The sequence below is a fragment of the Neofelis nebulosa genome, chromosome 15, assembly GCF_028018385.1.
Source record: "Neofelis nebulosa isolate mNeoNeb1 chromosome 15, mNeoNeb1.pri, whole genome shotgun sequence".
Taxonomy (NCBI): Eukaryota; Metazoa; Chordata; class Mammalia; order Carnivora; family Felidae; genus Neofelis; species Neofelis nebulosa.
Window position 1 is genome coordinate 17582607 of NC_080796.1, and position 15986 is coordinate 17598592.

The 15986-nt window shown below is 49.9% G+C and overlaps 1 long non-coding RNA gene across 1 annotated transcript in view; it reads left to right on the plus strand.

Annotated features, from left to right (window-relative positions):
* The window catches only part of LOC131495660 (uncharacterized), a 38865-nt gene extending 24736 nt beyond the window's left edge, over window positions 1–14129 (plus strand). Inside the window, exon 3 of the long non-coding RNA XR_009254053.1 lies at window positions 13318–14129. This is a non-coding gene — a long non-coding RNA (uncharacterized LOC131495660). The remainder of the gene's footprint in view (window positions 1–13317) is intronic.
* Window positions 14130–15986: the final 1857 nt, after the last annotated feature.

The following is a 15986-nucleotide window of genomic DNA, read 5'->3' on the forward strand; positions in this document are numbered from 1 at the left end:
CCTGCTCCATGTGCTGGGCGCGGACCCCTCCCTAGTCTCTCTCCGCAGCCCATCTCCTTTTTCCCCAAATCTCCAGGCAGAGTCACAGGCAAATTTGCCTGGGAACCATTCAGGACCTCACTCCCCCTTCTCCCTCCAGTTTTTTGTTTTGATGATTTTGGCTAGAGGGTGACCAGGGAGAGAAGGACTTCCAATAAAGGCAGTTTCTTCTCTTCCTGTGTTTGCTGAGCTGCGTGGGGTTGGGCGGGTGGCGCTGGGAACTCCGGAGAAGCTCAGGGAATTAACGAAGTCTGACAAAGGAGGGCGAAGCCGATCAGGAAGGGGAGGGCCCACCTTCAGGGCGGAGCCTGCCTTCCCTCAGTGACGTCAGAAGCGGCTGCTGTTGCCTTGGCAACCTGATCACCCAACGCCAAGGGCACGCAGGCTGATCTCAGGGCTCTTTTCTTGATGAGGCACTAAAAAGGAACCTCACTGTCCCCCAAATGCAACTTGATCATAGGGAGATACCATCCAATACTCGGGTGCGGTCTGTGGGTGAAGACGGCTCAAGGGAGTGGGTGATACTGGCAGGAATAATCTGAAGGACACGTGGGGGACCGAGAACCCTCTTTTTGCACAAACCCTGCACGTTTTAGAGAAAAGAAGCTGCCGGTCTGCCCTCTGACAGTACTCTTCACCTCCGCCTGTTTCGCATGAAAAGTCTCACCGCATCATGTGGCCCATTACCCCGGAGTCCTGCTGTAGGACTGGAGTGTTCTGGAAATATTGCCGCGGGGGGCGCCATTAGGTACCAGCATGGCAGAGAAGGGGGAAGAGCCGCTTGGCCACCCGCTTTCAACAAGACACCTTCTTTTTCTTTCCATGCTCGCTTTCTGAGTGGCTGAGAAGTTCAACTATCCCAGTTGCTCACACTCGCGAATGAAGGGAAGGCAGACTTTTGTGGTGGCCACACAGGCGTTTTGTGTCACCGTGGCCAGTGGCTCTGCTTGCTTCCTGCCCGGGTAGGCTTGACTCAAGTAATTAACCTCCCTGCGCTGCAGTATCTTGGCAGAGCGGCATTTTAGAGAATAAACAACCCACGTCAAGCGCTTAGCACGGTGTCTGGCACACAATAGATACTCAAATAAATGACGGCTCCTTCTCCCATTTAGGGTATTTCTTGAAAAGTTGCCAGTTCAGGGCTGACACTGGCGCAGGATAAACCTTTGCACAGTAGAAGAAAGTAAGAAAGTGCCTCCACTGCAGACAAACGGAAACGAGGCGGTTCCTCCTCCGCCCCCCCCCTCCCCCTCCCGCCAGCCTTCCTGCAGCACAGAGGCTGGTGGCTCCTGGCCGGGAGCACAAGCTTCACACTGCGTGCCCCAGCTCTGCCTTAACGCTCCCACGTCTCTTGTTTCTCAGCCATTTTCCTGGAAGGTATCTTGGAAGGGTTAAGTCTCCTAGGAACATTAAGAAACATTTCAAAATAGGGGCACCTGGGGAGGCTCAGTCGGTTGAGCGACCGACTCTCGGTATCAGCTCAGGTCATGATCTCGCGGTTCGTGCGTTCGAGGCCCGCATCCGGCTCGGGGCTGACAGCGCGGAGGCCGCTTGGGATTCTCTCCATCTCTCTCTCTCTCTCTCTCTCTCTCTGCCCCTCCCCCACTTGCTCTCTCTCTCTCTCTCTCTCTCTCAAAATAAATAGATAAAGTTAAAAAAAAAAAAAGGAAGGGGCGCCTGGGTGGCTTGGTGGGAGTCGAGCGCGGCTGGCCTGCTCTCTGCTCAGTCCCAGTGATGGGTGGTGGTGAGCTGCCCGCGGCATCGGCTGCTTGGTTTTCTTCGTTCCTTCTTGTTACTGTTGTTGTTATTATCATTCAGGTTGGCCTGTGGGAAGCTGGCCCTGGGAGCTGTAGCCTTTTTGCAGGTGCAGCAGGATTTCCGAGAGTTTCATGTTGGCTTCCGAAGTCCCTGCCCAGGGCCACTGTGTTTTCCACTGCGGTGCAGTCGTGGTGGGCATCTGGCCAGTCACTGACTACGTATTTCCAGGGCTGCTGTTATACATCACAGCCTGGGGTGAGGCCTGGGTATTACACACTGGATGTAGCCCTTGTTCTCAGGGGGCTCACATTCTAGTGGGGGAACAGAAAGACACCAAGGGGTCATCTGGTCCTGTATATTGACATATTTGGTGATCTCAAGTGTTGGACATTAAAAAAAAATTTTTTTTAATGTTTATTTTTGAGGGAGAGAAGCAGAGCGCGAGTGGGGAAGGGACAGAGAGAGAGGGGGGCGCGCAGAACCCGGAGCGGGCTTCAGGCTCTGAGCTGTCGGCACACAGCCCGATGCAGGGCTCGAACCCATGACCGCGCGCGATCATGACCTGAGCCGAAGTGGGACCCTCAACCGACTGAGCCACCCAGGTGCCCCACAAGTGCTGGACATTTTATTGGAGAGGTTATGGAAGCTCTGGAGGATGCTGACTTTTCTCCGGAGAGGATTTATTTTTGCTCTGGCTGGCTGTTATCCTGGGGGCATGTTGCCTTAATCATGTTTGGATTGAGGTGATTCAGAACTGTGTTTCGGTTTCACTACTTCTAGGGTGTGTTGGCAGAATAAAGCCCCCCTCCCAAGACGTCCGCATCCTAATGCTGGGAATCCACAAATCTGTTAGTTTCCATGGCAAAGGGGAAAGAAAGGGACAGATGGAGTTGACGTTGCTAATCAGCTGACCTTAAAATAGATTATCCTGGATTTTCTGGGTGGTCCCAGCAGAATCACAAGGGCCCTTAACAGTGGAAAAGGGAGGCAGGAGAACAGAGTGATGCTCAACGAGAGGGACTCGACCTGCGGTTCCTGGTGTTGAAGGTGGGGAAAGGGCCCCATGTCAAGGAATGTGAGCAGCTTCTGGAAACTGGCAAAAGCAAGGGCACAGCTCCTCCCCGAAGGCCTCCAGCGGGAATGAAGCTCTACCAGGCACCTTGATGGGAGCCCAGCGGGACCCCTGCCAGTCTTCTGACCTCCAGGACCCTGAGACCGTAAACTTGGGTTGTTTAAAGCCATTACACTGGTGATAATTAGTTGCCACAGGAAGCGAATGCAAGGAGTCCCAGCTACAACGTTGAGCGCTTCCCACAGCATCCTCTCGGTGGGTCCTCAACTCCACATTGTGTCTCCAGAGTGCTGTGAGGCTGCTGAAACGTTTGCCTTGTATCTCAGCCTCTTGCCAGAGGCTTCTGCTTGCGGCTCACAAGTCAGCAACTGCCTGGAGACCTAGAGGGGTCCAGAATTCAGAGTCCCTTCCCTGCACTTTTCTCGCAAGGGTGGGCTCCCTCAGGCTTGCGCTGCTTCGGTCGCCCTGACCTCAGATTTACGTCCCTCAGGCCACTAATACTGATCAGCTCCTCAGCCTTTGGCCCCGTGGTTCCGGGTCAGCAGATACGCCAGGCAATAAACAATGGGTAGCTGTGGGGTTGACACTATCATCAAACGAGTTTAAGCCACCTGGGTGCTGGTCCCAGCTCAGCCTTAAAGAGCCTTGGGCGTGTCATTGCCCATCTCCGGGACTCGTTTCTTTCCTGTGCAGAATGAGGTTTTCAGATGACGTCGTCTTCTGCTTCTTTGCACCTGCAATTCTGGAGTTCCCCCCCCCCACTCCCCCACCGCCCACCGTGTGCCGGTTGGTTTGGCAGGGGTCACAGAGGTGGGATCCTTGCCCGAAGGTGCTTCCAGCGTTTATCATCATGGCGGAATAAGGTCTACTTATGTAGACAGCCACCTTAAGCCACGATGCTTTCTCGTCAGCACAATTTGGTTAATTAATCCGTGAGTAATCAGAAAAGTTAATTGGATGTGTAGAACTTGGGGAACTAACACCATGATGGATTGAGGATCTCAGTGGAGCTGGAAGCCATCTAACCTTGGTTATTTGCATGAGCTGTGATTTAGACCCGACAATTGAGGGGTGTTTTTTTTTTTTTTTTTTTTTTTTTTTTTTTTTTTTGGTAAGCGGTTAAATGGATGGCACTTGTGTTCAGATTAAATAGGATGGAATTGGGTGGCATTTTGTAGGCTCTGCAACTCAATTTGTTTTCTGGGAAGGGAATCAAGAAAAAAGTAATAAAAACCCACGGTTATATAAGCATTAGACCAAAGCTGGGACTCCTCCCAGGGGGTCTGGCTTTTCTTCCTCTCTGCTTCCCTAGTCCCTAGTGTGGTGCCTTGTGCATAGTCGAAGATTAGCTCCCTGACAGCAGACTAACCCACAACGGACTAAAAACCAACTGGCCGAACGAATAAATAAATGATTCCTCCATACAGCATGCAGGAAATGTTCAATCGACCACCCGGTCCAGGCCCCATGGAAGGTTCCGGGACTAGAATGAAAAACTCCCCCTGCCCCGGGAGAGCTCCCAGCCCATTTGGGGTGCTGACCCCCGACCAGCAATGGCATACAATCTGATGCAGTAGCAGGTTAGTGGAAAGAGTGGGAAGGGCTGGGAGACCCCAGAGGGAGAGACAGAGTGAAGGAGCAGAGGGAGTTTGGGAAGATTTCACAGGGCAAGTGGCATTTTGGGCTGCGTCTTCGAGGACGAAGGGATGTTTGTCAGGCGGAAGATTGGGGAAGCCGCATTCCGCAAGGGGTGGTGGGTGTGAGGGATGGAGAGCTGCTTTCGGATGACATGCGGCTTCATGTGGGACGGAGCGGATCGTGGGATGGGGTGGTTGGCTTGGAGTGAGGGTGGGGAAAGTCTAGGATGCCGATTGAGGGGACCTTGACCTTATTTGGACCCAACGGCGAGTCTCCGAAGGATTTCCAGTGTGTGAATGGCATGGTGAAGGGATTCTTGTAAGTGGATGGTGGGTGGGCTGGAGGAGAGTGGGAGTAGGTGCGGGGAGGGCAGGGGGGAAGGAAGCCAGAGAGTGGGGGTGAAAGGGCGGAAGTTCTGGTCAAGTTAGTGACCTTCGCTGAGCATCCTCAACTTTCCCATCAAATAATTTCCCAACAAATAATTTCCCAACCAATATTTCCAACAACAAATATTTCCAAAGATTTCCAAAAATTTTCCAAAATTTTCCAAATATTTCCCAACAAAGAATTTCCACCTCGTGGCTTGTGTTGAGGCTTGGCGAGAAATTGCATGCAAAAACTTTTGTCTAGATGGCCCGGCTCAGAGTAAGCACTTAGTAAATTATTGGTTGGTTATGGTTTACCTGGGGGAGAGAGAGATGACAGGAGCCCTGGCTCAGGCAGCAGCCTGCGGATGAGGAGGAGGAGGGAGAAGTCAGAGACCCGGGGGAGGTAGACCAGAATGCTGAGTCGTGGTGCCTTGCCCTCGAGCTGAAAGGCAGTTTTATGCTGAGGCTTGCTTCAGCAGAGTCCCGGCCTCATTATAAACTTTAGATGAGGCCCCAGGGAGCTTGACCTTGGGCTATCCTGGACTCCGGCAAGCCTGCAAAACGAAGTTAGTTGCCCGCAAGGGAAGCACTTCTCTGGATGAAGGCGGATGCACGGGAACATCTGTTTTGTGGCTCCCGTCCCCGCGGGCTGCGTGGCGATCGCCCTGTGTGCCTGAGCAGGACAGCCACGTGGGCCCTCAGTGGGGCAGCAGACGCAGTCATCCCAGGAGGCTGGGCTGTGGAGCCCCCCCGACCGTGGGTATACTCCCGGGGAGATATTGAGGGTGCCCTGAAGGACCCCTGCCCGCTCTCTTCCTCTTGGTTTGAAGCCCCACCATTAGGAACCGATTTGTTGGGATTTAGAGGCTCTTTGTCTCCTACTGAATGCAAATACCCCAGGGAAAAGTAGTTCATTAAGGGAAGGGATAACAACCGTAACAGAAATGAATAATAATAAGGGTAACAACTCGGAGAACTGTTTTGTGCCATAGATACCTTTTACTCATTGCCTTATTTCATTGTTCTGGCGGTCCTAGCAGGTGAATATTTGTATCTCTGGGCACACGGGAGCTCGGGGAAGTTCAGAAGGTCGAGGAAAAAACACAGCATACATCTTTGCGAGCCCTGCGACAGAGCGGGAACAGTGCGAGGGACAGAGGGGCAGGTGTTGGGCGTGGGATGTGGTGGGCATCCTTGCAGGAGAGAGAGAAGGAGGAGGTGAAAAGGGGAGAGGAGAGGTGCGGTCGTGGCCAGGACTGGCCCTGTTTACCTCATAATCACTGACCTGGTAGATTTGCTTTTTGTCCCTGACTCTCCTCGTTCGGAGGCTCAGAGATAATCATGGAACTCCCAAGACAGGTTGGGGTAGAGTTAAGGACTCCACATAGGACCGCCTACGAGATTTAGTTTTATCCAGGTTTATCCAGCCATGGTTAGACAGAGCCACCCAGACCCCTCCTGACCAGGCCTGGGGACTAACAGTCTTTGCGTCCCCCGTGCAAGGCACAGAGTATGACAAACAGTAGGCGCTCAGTAGATGCTCCCTGCAGGAATGCTACCCAGGGTGTCCCCAGGCTTGCTCTCCTTAGAGCCCTGCCGACCCCTCTGGATGCTCTCCCTGTTTCCAATGGCAAAGGAATTACAGGGCTCTCTGCTTGTGAATTCAGGAGGGACCAGAGGAAGATCAAATACAATGGACTTTCATTGTTCATTAATGGCTGCTTACCCAGCTCATCTGGACCATTTAAAATTTGAATCCTAAATTCTAAATTTCCCATCAGGCCGCGGACTGGAAGGATGGAGGTGGAAAAGGAATCTGGCTTGCTCTTGAAGGTCCTGGTGACACAAGTCCTAGACACGGGGTCCGAGTGCCTTGATGGTCTCCCGGACCAGTGTGATCCAATGAGTACTAAGCGTAAAATCAAAGGTCACAGTGGCAGCTCCAAAATGGAACGGGAGAAAGCACCAGAAGTGAGCAGATCCTGGTTTTGCCTCTAGCTGTATGACCTTGGACGTCATCATGTTCTTTCTTTGGGCCTCCTATTTGCTCATCTGTAAAACTGGGACATTGGGTTGGATGAGTGGTTTTCAAGCTGCCATCGAGAAGTAGGAAGAGTTCTGAGGTCCTCTGGGGTGGGTCTGCTTGGATCTGTTTACCATACTAAGGACTCCACATGGGACCGCCTACGAGATTTAGTTTTATCCAGGTTTATCCAGCCATGGTTAGACAGGGCCACCCAGACCCTATCAACCGACAGAAGAGGGCTAGTGCCCAACGCTTCAAGGGCCCCATTCGACACGAGTCTCTGTACTTGTAAAAGCTCTTTGCAAAAGGAATAATCCCTAACTGGATACCAAAAAATTTGAGCTATAGATCACTAGATAGAGAGTACCATTGGAAGGACACCGCAAAGTTGAAGTATCCCCAGACTCTTCCTACTCCTGCTTTTCAAGCTGTGCTGCCTTGGGGTTAAGACTTGTGGCTCTGGGGAACTCCCAGTAAAATGCAAATATTTATGTGGCTTTCCTCCCAGAATTACTAGCACCAGGGACGGCCTCTGTAGCACAAATTCATAGACATCTTTAGTCTTAAACTTTCACTCCTCCATCCCACCACTTCCAACATTACCTCTTCCCTTGTAAAATTTCCATATGAAAGCCTGGCTGCTGACATTTGAAAAACGTTTATCCATTTGTCCCTGTCTCCGTGAAGTCAGGGCAAATTTCGGAAGAGGTTTTGCTTTCAGGAATATCAAAGAAGGAGATGAGGTGTTACATCGGAGACAGCCCAGCCTTCTTGCAACATTCGCCAGGCCGGCCTGGAGGTGAGGTCAGGCTTAGGTAAACTTGAACCTTTTTCTTTCTTACTCCAGCAAGCCTAGTTACTTAAGTATGCGTTGGGCGACGTGAGAAGCTGGAGAATGTTTGGTATGATGTATGGAATAAGAAAGAAGTTGCTTCTGGTAAATGATCTGATGTGGGATGATTGCCCACTTCCATTCCAGTTTCCGGGGACCTGATCCATACGCCTTGTATGTTTCAGGTGAAGCCTGGAGTAGCCCCTGGGGGCAGGGAGACACTTGGCTGAGGTTCCGAGTTTGACACTCGATTGCTGGCTTTGCTGGAGTGAGACTTCTAAAGGCTATGAAAAGAAGTTTAAGTTTGGGTATGTTATGAACAACACATGGCCCCAGCTTTAAGTTCAAGGCCTATTATTTGGGGCCATGCTCTTGCAAAGATGCTTTGAAGTAAGTCAAATATTTAAGGCAAGCTACAGATACGTTTGGGGGACGTGTTGGAATTTTTGTAGGTTTTCACCTTCAGGTTTCTTAAGAGACAGTAGTTTGAAGTGAAGTATATTCACATGGTTAAAGACTGGGAGAAAATTGACCAAGTGCAGTGGTTTGTTTCGAGATATAGAAATCACGGGTGAGCTTGTGTTCTTTATCTGCTAAGCTTTATATCATATGGGTATATTCTTCTGTAATGAAAAACAAGTATTGTAAACCTTTTTGCAGGTATATAACGTGCCTAGAATGCCAGTGACTGTAATTGCAATCTTTACTCCAACTCTTGGACCTGTTACATTCTGGCTTCTGTTCTTACTGCATTGAAACGGACTCACCCATGCTCTGCAAAACAAAGAGTACTTTTTAGTCTCCGCAGTCTTTGACTGTGTGGACTGCTTTCTTCCTGAACTTCTCTTTCTCTTTGGCATCCAAGGTCATCACTATTTGCTGGGCCTTCCCCGCCTTATCTTTTTTCATGGAAGCCTCTTCACTCACCCCCTTAAACGTGTTTCTCTCCTCGCTCCGTACCCACGTAGTGAGCGACCTCACCAAGAGCCAGCTTCGGCTTCCACGGGTGAGCACCGATTTCCCCTCTGATGTTCCAGTCCCACCGAGCGCTCTGTGGGACAGCTCCACAAGCTGTACACATACGTTGGAAGTTCATTATTTTAAATCCCTGGCCAAACATGCACCTGCTCTGGTGTTTCTTATCTCCTTACCTGGCATATAGCAGCCTCTTTATGATCCTTTCCAGGCTGGCTTTCACTAACTTGTACTTCCTTCCTTTCCCAGTCACAGTCCTTTCCCACTCCCAGGCCCAGTCACAACCTCCTGGAGCTTCCGTCTGTCTAAACTCTCCCGGACCCACCACCACATCTCCATCCTCATGGATGGCCTTGGATTAGTTCTCCATTGCTTCTCGCTGGGTTACTATAAACATTCTTCCTGCCGTCGGTGGCGTCTGTCCTCCAGGGCATCTTCATACTGCTGATTGAGTCACCTTTCTCAGAGTTCGTTTCCAAGCTGACCATGTCACTGTGCCTAAAAACCCGCTAGTGGATTTCGCAGTATGTGCGCCTTGATAAGGCCTTTCAAGGTCTGACTTTTGCTTGTCTCTGCAGCCTCTTATCTCGTCACTTGGTCCCATACATCCTTTCCTCCAATGATACTACCCAGCCAAGACCCCAGCTTCCAGTGTTTTTTTTTTTTTTTTTTTTGCCTCTTTTTGTCCTAACTTGCTGTCCTGTGTTTGAGCTTTCCCAGCTCTTCTTGAGGTCACCGTGTTTAAGATCCTCAATTTTAACAATAGGAAACTTGTGCCATTTATATTTAATGAAACTTTCATTTCCTTCAGGAAAATGCCCACGTTAATCACATAAATGAATGAGAACACACACACAAGAATGAATGGGAAAATATGTTTTATGTTATAAAAACACGATTTATACTCAACTTTCTGACCACAATCGTAGAGTAAGGCAAAGCGCATAGCTCTAAAGAAAGGAAAGAATTTTACTCATCCATGTTAATATTGAAAAATTCAGTAGCTTGAGAATATTTTGCTCTTTATAAAGTCAGCAGTAACCATTCTTATGCTTTCTATGGATGGGGTGATGATGCATCTAATCGGTCAGCACATGAGTGTAACAGAAGTACTGTCCAAGTTGTGGGTCAGATATGACTAATTAAGGAAGACATCAGCAGGATGATTTTCTTGTGGCCTGGCCCACTTTTCTTCAGATGTATGTTCATAGGCAAGGCTTGATTAAGAATTAGACTTATTTTTTTTCATTAATCAGAATTTTTTTTTCCTTAAGCTCAATCACTGAAGACAGACAAATCGTTTAAATATTCTAACATGGCCTCATGTATCATCATTAGAATTAATGTAATGACGTATTACTGGAAACATAACAAATAGTTATCATCCTGCCCTCATAGTTGAGGGGATAGGTGGATTTGGAAAATCTAAAATGTCTCTGACTTGGTTTGTAAATAATTTTGACACATAACATCATGCTTTTGAGGGGTTAAACTGTGAGAACTAATTTTGGCCCAAACAAAATTAAGGTGAACACTCCATTGTCTTCGTGGATCTCATAAATGGGGGAAAAGAACGTTATTAAAGATTCAATATAGTTTTCTCCTCCTGGTCTCTCAGCGGTGATGGTCATTCAGATTCACTGGAAAGAGTAGTCCCATGCTGAAATAAAAGTGTTGTGTGAACGCCTGGATGATACCCAGTTACTGTTCTGGGTCTACTGCTAGGATTAATTTTACATTATTTTGTGCTGGTCGGCGAATTCCTTAACTTCTTCGAGCCCCAGTTTCTTCACCTGTAAAAGGAAAAAAACCCACTAGCAATCATATTGCTGTTATAGCCCCCTGGAGGTGGGGCTGAGGTCACATACCGGAAGCACCTGGCCCAGTGCCCAGCACATGGCAGGCCCCCTCTCGGTCCAACTCCCACCAACGAAGACATGCAAATGTGTGTGCAAAACACACGGGCTCAGACACAGAGGGAAAATGTGGCTTTCATACAGACAGGAAAATCGTCCATATAGACAAATCATAGAGAAAGGAAGCCATGCTGAGGAAAAAGAATGGCTCTGGCGGGCAGGTGGAGTCGTTCATAGAAACCACTCAAAGCAAGCGAGACTCCTCATTTTTGGTGATCATTAGCATGTTTCTTTTATATGCCTGTTGGTTGCCGGCCAGTAGGGACATCTTATAAGTGTTTGGATTCAAATGTATAATTCTGGCTCTTCTAATTACTCATTCCCACCTGGCCTAGCAGTGTTTGCAGAGAGAGAGAGCGGGTAAGAATATTTTGTGAACTCGTTTCTCAGAAGGATGACCCCAGAGCTATAATTTGAAGCATTTTTACTGCATGGCGGATGATGCAAGGTTATTTCTTTTTGAAGGGGAAAGGGGGTGGGTGGAGAGCAGACTGAGGCTAAGGGGATCAGGGCCAGGAAAGAGTGAAGATAAAATTAGTACAAATATCTGGCACCATTTTCCAAATTAAGCCATAACATTTAGACTCTCACATACTCAGATTTCCTCTGAAATCTCAGGTTGCTTTCCTGTTATTGCAGAAGGAAGGTCCCTAAGGTTCCCCAGGGCTGGCTCTGCCTAGAATTAGCTGACAAGGGGGATCAATGAGAGCCAGCTTGAGGCTTCTCACGGACAGCTCTGAGCAACGGTGGGGGCCCAGAGCCAAATTAGGGTGCGGGCAGGGCCTGGGGCTGATCATATCGAGAGTGCCCTCGGATGCTCTTTTCCGGAGCGCACTTGGACTGGAGAGACAGTGGCGTCTGAGCATCGATGTGCAAACCCCAGCTCTGATTGGGTGAACGGTGTCATGCAAATCACATCACCTTTCTGTTTCTCATGTTCCCCATCTGCAGTGAGGCGAGCCCGTGCTTAGCAGCCGGCATTGTTTTGAGGCCCAAAGGACATCATTTACGTGAAGATACTTGGAAAATTAGCGCAGTACGAGAGGCAAAACACTTCAGGCTAAAATTGACATTCTGGGCTGCTTGAAGGATAAGGGGGGTTGGAAATCTCACCAAAGGAACAACAGGGACAAGTGCAGGGGTGAGGCAAGCAGAGGTGACACCGGCTGTGGCTAAGAACTCAGAACTGGGGTCGCATGCTGATGCTGCTTATCTATCTATCTGTCTATCGATCATCTATCTATCTGTCCATCTATTATCTATCAATCATCTATTATCTATCTATCTATCTATCTATCTATTATCTATCATCTACCTATCATCTATCTATCTATCTATCTATCTATCTATCTATCTATCTATCATCTATCTATCTTGTATCTCTCTATTATCTATCTATCTATCTATCTATCTATCTATCTATCTATCTATCATCTATCTATCTTGTATCTCTCTATTATCTATCTATCTATCTATCTATCTATCTATCTATCTATCTATCATCTATTTATCTATCAGTCATCTATTTATCTATCATCTATGTATGTATGTATGTATCTACCCATCTATCTATTTATCACCTCCTTTTGTCTCAGTTTCCTCATCTGTAAAACGGGAATTATAAAATATGTATCACCTGGGTTGTTTTGAAGGTGAAACAGACAAAAAATGCACGCAGTGTGCCTGCCACACTGTCATTCCCTAGAGGACACTGGCAGCAGATGAACGGGCCTGGAAACTCTAACAGCTTTGTGCTGCGGGATGGCTACGTGTATATGAGACGCGCGTCCTTTTCCCCCGTAAGATCTTTCCTCAGTTCTTCACACCCTAAATGGTGGCGGGAGGATGGGGGAAACCATGGAAACTGACGGTTTCCTGACTTGTCATATTGTAGGTGTTGTCTCGCCGATAGTACAGAAGTCCTGTGGATGTTAACCCCTTCAGAAGGCGGTTGACGGTATTGATTGTGTAATTTTTTTTTAGGGTGGCCTTCTCTGTGAGGTGGTCCGAAAACATTGCTATTCATTTACTCCTCCCTTTGTTCAGCCAACCAACTATCACTGAGCACCTAGTATGTGCAGGATGATGAGCTGGGCTGGGAGGTGAGGATATACTGGAGAGCAGGACAAATAAATTTCCTGCCCTAAAGGAGCATGTGCTCTAGTGGGTAAGACAAAGCAATTATGTACTTAGTCTATCACGTGTAGTGACAAGTGTTGGGAGGAAAAAGAAAGTATTAGAAAGTGACAGCGATGTCTTTGGAGGACTCAGGGTAGAGACAGTGGCCACTATTCCCTGTTCTGACCCCCGGAGTTGCCCCTGACTGCCCTCCGTGGCTGTATTCCATCATCCAAGGAACTGCTTGGAGACATAAGAGGACAGAATGACCACATATCTACTCTGTCTTTAAGGAGGGTGGGGGGACGGTGAGGTTGGGCAGTTATGATCCCGGCATAGCCAGAATAAGGCAGAGGTGACAATCTCCTCCTGCCTGTATCCCTGACCCCTGCTCTGGCCCATTGCTGTGTGTGTGTGTGTGTGTGTGTGTGTGTGTGTGTGTGTGAACATTGGAATGGGGCTGGGGTGGGTTACAGAGACGATGGGTAAGCATACATAAGGTCTGGCTCAGAACACTTGAAATGCAGACCTCGTTTGGCAGGACTTTCTGTGACTCGGGCATATTATCTTTACAGCTCACGGTTTCCCGGGACATTTGTGCAGATGAAATTGATCAGCGGCAGGAGGAAGATAGCTGTTGCCTAGGCAACCAGCCGATGACTCATCCTGGCTTTGAAGCAGCAAAAGCCATGAGCCTGCAGTAATTTTCCAGATGCTTAACCTGTCCTCCTCCTTCTCTGTCTTTCTTTGTTTTCCTGTCTCCATCCTTCATTTCTTTCTGCACCCTCACTTCCCCGGGTCCTCCCTAAACTTGACACTGAGTGCGGCAGGATCTCTGCAGGGGGTGGGTATAGGGGGTGGTCCTGAGCTCCCCAGAGCAGTTATGTGGACCTCATCCCACCAGTAATAGGTGGCTTTCCCTGCTGCTGCTCCTTATGTCTCCTAACCGGGAAATGGCCAGGCTGTCACCGTCGGTGCTGCAGAGCCCCCAAGATGCTGCTTGTTGCCCTTGATCAGAGAACCTCAAGTGAACCCGGCACTTTTTCTTTGAATCTAAACTAAACGGAGCACACCCCTTTATCTCAGAGATCTGCAGTGTTCCTTTGAGGACAGACAGTTATCCTGTGGGCCTCCCAAGCCAAGTTGCGCCAGTGACGTTTACAGGCGACAGAGGCCACAGTTGGCAGCTCTCTGGATGCTGGGTTTTCCCATCCTCCTTCGCTGACGTTCCCCACTCCTCATCTTGTGTCTGATGTTCCAGGCCCTTCTTAATTAGCCATTGCAATCGTCTCTACAACGCGGAGTATAGAAGCTTGAACCGTTCCCCTTCCAAAAGCATTTTCATTTTAACAAGGTTTTCAGAAGCAAAATATTTGAAAACTCAGGGGAACCAGATCGTTAGCCTTTTGGATAAAGATATAGGTGGTGGTGGTGGGGGGGGGGTTGGGTAGTGAGCTACGCCTGGAAGAGGGTCTTTCTCTGCACGTCGTACGTGCATCACCCATAGTGCTGCTGAGGTTGGCACAAAACATTTTATGTTGGTTACAAGTTGGTCCCCCAGTTCCGTATCCCACCCTTACCCGTACATATGTACTGTGTCTATGCACGTCATGTACACACACACACACACACACACACACACTGCCTTGAGCAGCAGCAGCAGCTAATGGGGAGACAACAACAAATCCCCAGCGATGAACGCAGAGCCACCAGGGGCACAGACATACGCTCATTCTCCTCCTCCTGCGGTGGAGAACGCCGTCCTCTGGTCTCAAGCACATGCTGGGCAAGGATGCCTTGGCCACCCTCATGATCTGAGGAAATGGCACTGGCTCTGGGAACACTTCAATCCCGCGAAGCATGGGACTCGAGGTGGATGGGACTTGAGCCGTGTGCACCCTGGCCATCCATCCAGTGCGGGCATTGCCGCTAAAGTGTCCCCCCATGGCAACCGTGCTGCAGAACTTGAACCCGCAGGGATGGGGGCCGCTTGGCTCACAGGGCAGCCCAGTACATTTTTGAACAGATGGGATTGTTCACCTCTTTATAGATTTATGGAGCAATTCTTTCATTCGGTAAAGACCGATGGAATGCCCTTGGTGTGAGGTGCAGGGGTGAGCAAAACGGTCCTGCCAGCGTGGGGCTCAGGGTCTACGGGCTGGCGGAATCAAGGGCACAACCCGACAGCACCGTGGTTGCCAGCGGGGGAGACGGCGACCAGGAGAAGTTCAGGGAACTCTGGGGCCATAAGCGGGGGGGGGGGGGGGGGGGGGGGGGCGGGCTCTGGGCCCCTGCAGGTGGGGGAGGGGTGCGGGGCCAGGGGGGATGGTATGGGGCGGCTTCCTCGGGAAAGCGAGGCAGGGCCAAACAGTCTGGACCACCGGGCAGGGTGCGGCAGCCAGGGGGAGGGGGGATAGATTGTGTGGGAAAGTGCCTGTAGGTGAGCAGGTTTGAAAAAGGACCGGGGAGGTGGGGGGGGGTGGGGGGTGGACACTGTGTCTTGAGAATGGAGGGAGAGTGGGGTGTGAGAGACAGCAGGTGGAGGGGGGCAGGGGGGGGCGGTCCCAGGACACCATAGCCAGAGGCACAGGTGGGGAGCAGTGATGCCCTTCCCCCTTCCTCTGCCCCTCCTCTTTCCCTCTCCACTTCCCTGCCCTCCTTCTCTTTTTCTTTTCTTTTTTTTTTTGGGGGGGGTGGGGGGATCGGTCTCTAATTTCATCTTGCTCAGAAACTCCATCTGCTGAGGAGCAAGAATTTGAGCTTCAAAACTTAGCGTGAAATAAAAATAGAAATAGTCCTTTTTGAGTAAACATGCTTAGATTTGGCTACGCTTACCGGGCAACTTTTCAGTCTGGCTCCTGAGCATGGGGCTGGGCTTTGGCTTGCTTGGTACTTGTAGCAACAGTGACAAAAGCGACCTTGGAGCCCTGAAGTGACCTGGACTGTTCTCCGCCTCTTTTGGTCTTCGCAGTAGCGCCCCTTGTCTCTCTGGCCACCTAGCGCCCTGCTGAGGTTGGTGGCTTGGCCGGCAGCCTGTGCACCTTGTGGCTGGGCCTTCCTCCCTCCCTCCCCCCCCTCCCCCCTCCCCCCTTCCCCCCTTCCCCGCTTCCTCTATCCTTCCCTCCAATTGGTCCAGGCCCAGCAATTATCCCCTGGATGATTCAGCCTGACCCCAGGTCTTGCTGTGTTTCTGTTTTGTTTTCCAAATGGCCTTTGCAGGGGGAACCGGCTCTGTCCTGTGGAG